The sequence below is a fragment of the Adiantum capillus-veneris genome, chromosome 25 (genome assembly GCF_014529385.1).
Source record: "Adiantum capillus-veneris isolate H3 chromosome 25, ASM1452938v2, whole genome shotgun sequence".
NCBI classification, from domain to species: Eukaryota; Viridiplantae; Streptophyta; class Polypodiopsida; order Polypodiales; family Pteridaceae; genus Adiantum; species Adiantum capillus-veneris.
In genome coordinates this window covers 69856575-69861382 of record NC_140955.1, presented here as the reverse complement: position 1 = coordinate 69861382, position 4808 = coordinate 69856575, and positions in this window count along the sequence as shown.

The window sequence follows — 4808 nt, the reverse complement described above, 5'->3', positions numbered from 1 at the left end:
GTTTCTATGCCAAAAATTTGACTTGTTAAGTTAAAAACCAGCAAATCAAATGAGTAATGCTACAATCTAGACAAAACACATTCACTCTAATGATCTCTGTATGAGGAAATTTTTTTATACGGTGGTCACACCGCCACACTTGTAGCACGGTCTTAAAGGTTGGTGTGGCGCTCTTGGAGCTACTCTCTATTAATAAGTAGGCCTTTTTCCTGTTAACCCACTGTTGGCTATGAATAGCAATGTGCATTCATCCAAATTGTATCTACCTTCTCCTACAACATAAGCTGATGTTGGTGGTCCAACATTACCAATCATGCTCCAAGGTTTTGATGCTTTCGGCTCTTTAGGTGGATAGTATGCTGAACTAGCCCCATATCACTCGGCTCTTTGTAATACACAGCAAAGGTACTAAGGCTTGTTACTCTGATTCCTCTATAGAGAGTGCATACCTAATGCCCACTGGTCTTGTTGCTAACAGAGGTGGTTGTTGCCCCAGAACTGGTTGTGCTCGTTCAACCCCTCGTCCTGGCAAATTTTCTACTGTATACCTAGGCAATTGTGGTACATGAGGAGATGCTACTTGGGCTAATGGGGCATATTGTTGCTCTCTCATGTATCCCTTGTTATAATAACACTCTTCTGTAGCATGATTTGTTATTTTTTCTCAATGGCACACAGCTTAGGTTGCTTAGCATGTGGCTTAGCAAACAAGCTTATACTTTTGAGCACTTCCTCAACAAGTTTCTCTTGATTTTTTGTTCTTTTGTGTCGACTTTGTAGACTTAGCTCCACTTTGTTGTGACAATGAGTCATCATCTAAGTCTTTGTAGTCCCCTTCCTTGTAGACAACACAATTGTCTACTAGGTATAGAGCCTCCTTGGTCAGCTCGTTTAGAGTTGAGCTCTTCTTCATATGCAAATCCTTCTGAAGATCCACATTTCTCAATCCTTAAATAAATATCAACATGAGTCAAGACTGAGTAAGTAATTCTTCCACTAGGTAGAATTTTGTGTAGGCATTTCAACCTTAAGGCTTATTTTCTAATGGATTCTCCCTCTTTTTTCTTGAACTTATGGATATGCGAGACTGCATTATGAGCTATCCGTCTTTGAGATAATTTCTTGATAAACTTGTCAAATACCTCCTCCATTGACTCAAAATCTCTACGTTGAACAGAGTTGAACCAGGTGGCGGAATCCTCCTCTAGAGTTAACCCAAATCCTACAAATTGTGTGGAAAAGTCTAGTACTTCCTTAGCCTTAATGACACGCACAAAGGCTACCACGTGATCCCTGGGATCCCTATTTCCAAAAAGTTAACCCATTTTTGGACTTGAGAAGGTATGATCCTCAGTTGATCTACCATTCTAAACATAGGATCCTCTATTCCTCCTCTATAAGCCCGTTCTGGCCTAGGATATGGTACATGTTCCTCCCCTAGGGATGCTCCTAATCCATAGTTCCTGATTGGTCTAGCAAGTGTTTGCTGCTCTGCTCAGATTCTTTCTCCTCGTTCTCGATGTGGTGCTTCAGCCATGGTTGGATTTGGCATTCTCGCTCTATTCTCATCTTGGTATTGCTAATGGAGTGGTGGTTTTGGTGGTGCTTTCATCCCTAACATGGCCTGATATCCACCCCCTTTTGTGTTCAAGTCTAGTGTTGCAAACTATCCGAGTTACACTTGAAATGATAGTGCAGATGTGTTCAACTGTCGGATAGCATAAGAAATAGAAAAATCAAATTTTCCATCTCCTGGTTGAGCTAGTATACATCCGATGGCAAAATTGGAAGCATCTACATGTATGTGTAATATCTTATTCCAATCTAGTGCTTTCAATATTGGAGTTGAAGTGAGAGCTTGCTTAAGCTTTATGAAGGATTCTTTACACTCATCAGTCCATTCAAAGTTTGTGATCAAATTGTACATGTGTGTTGCAACTATAGCGTACATGTAAATGAACCATCTGTAATAGCCACAGTGTCCCATGAATGCTTAAATCTCCTTGACTGTTATCGGTTTAGACAAATCAGCAATAACATGAAATTTATCTCATATTTTAGATGTAATGGAATTTGCCTATGTAACTTGAGAGTAGCGGACATTAATGAGAGTACTTTTGAATGACTTTGTGAGCATAGCAGGTGAACATAATTGAAGATAGCAACATAATCATAGCAATTAGTTAACTTGGCATGAACAATACTTTTGCAAGAGAGAGAATTTAGAGAACATGACAACAATTGAGGACCGGATTTGTGTGGAGCCGGTCCCCCCTCCAATAGGCATTTGTATTATGATTTCTCCCATTAAGAGAGACTTGTTACAATACAATCTTTGTGTTCCTTGTAACCTAGGTGATGCAATGAAGATGAAAAGCTTCATGCATCAAAAGAATAACATAAACTTGAAGAAAGCTTTAACTATCCCAAGACCTCAAACACCTTCGAAGGTGGAGAGAGTGTACGTTCCTTGCCGCACTGTCGAAGCAAGGGACTTGCCGATACACCGCGTGCGAGCCACAAAAGGCTCCAAGCACACAACAAGCCTAAACTAGCAAGCTCAAGAAAACAAAGGGTGTGTCACTCACTGCTCTACGCTCGCCTTCATGGTGGATTCCTGGCCGCGATGAAGAAGAAGCTGCAGTCGTGCCGCGCTCAACCGCTTCGCCGCCGTCGTGCCTTCGTAATGCTCGATTGCACACACACTCTCCCTCTCTCTCTCTCTCTCTCACACACACACACACAAGGAGGTGAAGAAGAAGAAGATGGAGATGGAGATGGAGCAAGAGCACTCTTCTATTGCACAAATGAGAGAATGAGTAAAAATTAGGTTTAGTTGGCTTTTATAGGAGCTCACCCCATTCACACTTGGGCGCCCATGCTTAACCAACTAATCCCTTGAATGTCCAAGTTAAAGTGCGCCTCTCATCGGCGATCACTCTACCTTTCCCTATTGGTCCGACAAGCCCGGTACCTGACTCTACCAAATACATAATACACGTCCGTCGTAGGTAATGGGGTGTCCGTGTGCCGTGAGGGTTAACATGCCCCCCTTCCTGATGTAGATTCCGTCCTCGGAAGCTATTGAGTTGAAGCTGGTTCGTCGAGGTGGAAGAGCATTTGAGATGAATGTCCTTAGCCTTCTTCAGTCACTGCAAAATCAAACAACATTGGCACAGTAATTGCATTCTCTTAAAAAGCATATGCAGTTTTAGGTAGACACATTGATTGGTCAAAGAATTTCAAACAATTTGTCAGCAATGAACATTAAATTGCAATGTAATCAAATGCATAAACAGATGTAAAGGTAGAAAATTAAACAAGTCCGGGGTCGCTAATTTGACGGTCGAAAGGCACTAGAGATCGAATATTAATACCATGGGTAAGCTTCTTAATTTTCAGTGGTCAATTAAGTTGTTTAATCGCGAGAGCCAAGTATTCATGTTCGAGGGCTGACTAGAGGCTATATCCAGAAGACTTTGTAGTTAAGCTACCATAAAAGGAATTTCTCATGAAATCATCGCCTGACTGATTACTTTTTCTTTGACCCCTCAAAGTCTTTTCACATTGATTCAATTATGATGTGTGTGCTTATTTTGTATGCCTTGGGTTTTTTGCTTTTCAAGGAAAAGCGCCCACACTGGGAACCTCTAGGGCTCTAGTACCATAGGCAATACATGTGAGTGAAGTACCAATTCAAGCCAGGATTTCTCTTCCAGCTTAAAATTTTACATTGTGGCACTTTGATTTTTTGTTTGTTCATTTTCAACATTTAAATTTTGTAACTTTGGGGGGTCATATAACACTGTTACCCTCCCCAGGCTCATCACATTAGTAAACTCCCTTTATAATACTTAAGCTAAAGGTCAATAGGGTCAAGCCCACTAGAAAGCCCTAGTATATTTCACACAATGCTGCCTAAATTGGATTAAGAACCTAAGTAACCATTGCTTATTAGGAAGGCATTCCCCATGGTATTAAGAGAAGATTTCTAATACCTAGCTTGGTCAAACTAGCTTAGTCGGACTGCTTGATTTTTAAACCTAGACAAGTGATTATGACAAAACATTACATTGAATTAAATGTTTGATACTAAGCCAATGCGCTGAATATTATGCTACCAATCACAATCAAAGCAGACAAACATGGATGCAAAAAAGATAAGGGCAATGCTAATGGACAAGAAACACCTGTTTATGTTGATGGTCGTGCTTGATTTGAAGGTTCCATGAAGGTCCAAATCCTATCAATAGCAACACGCTCATGTACACACTAGGAAACAAAAGGAATACCTCCAGGAGGCACATCAGTGGGAAAAGAGAACTTCGCTAATCACTCAACTCTAAAACAGAAACACTCCTATCGTACTAATCTTACTTACCCTCCATCACTCAAAGGTGTTTCATGGCATAGGTTTCTGTTTCACTGTACCAGATGTGACATGTGTAGGTCTGAGTCAATGTTTTGACTTTTAATGTGCATACTCGTTTGCTAATTGCTCTTGCTCTTTTTTTTTTTTTTGAGTATAAAGCTTTATATGTACATTCCCTAAGATCGGAGATTAAGAGGTCAGGGAGAAAGGTTGAGAGGGAAGCAAATGAATGATGACTGTCAGCAAACACTCCCCCCTTCCTTGGGTAGATCATACCGTTTGAAATGAGCTTGTCACCCTTTGAAACCAATTGTTCCAGTTGGTAATAGGTGAGGATTTTTGCCAGTAGTTTTCTATTACCCTAGGTGCCTCGTCAAGTTGCAAGGGTGGTAAGGTACTCTCCCAGGATTGAACTTGAAGTGGTTCATCAGGTGAT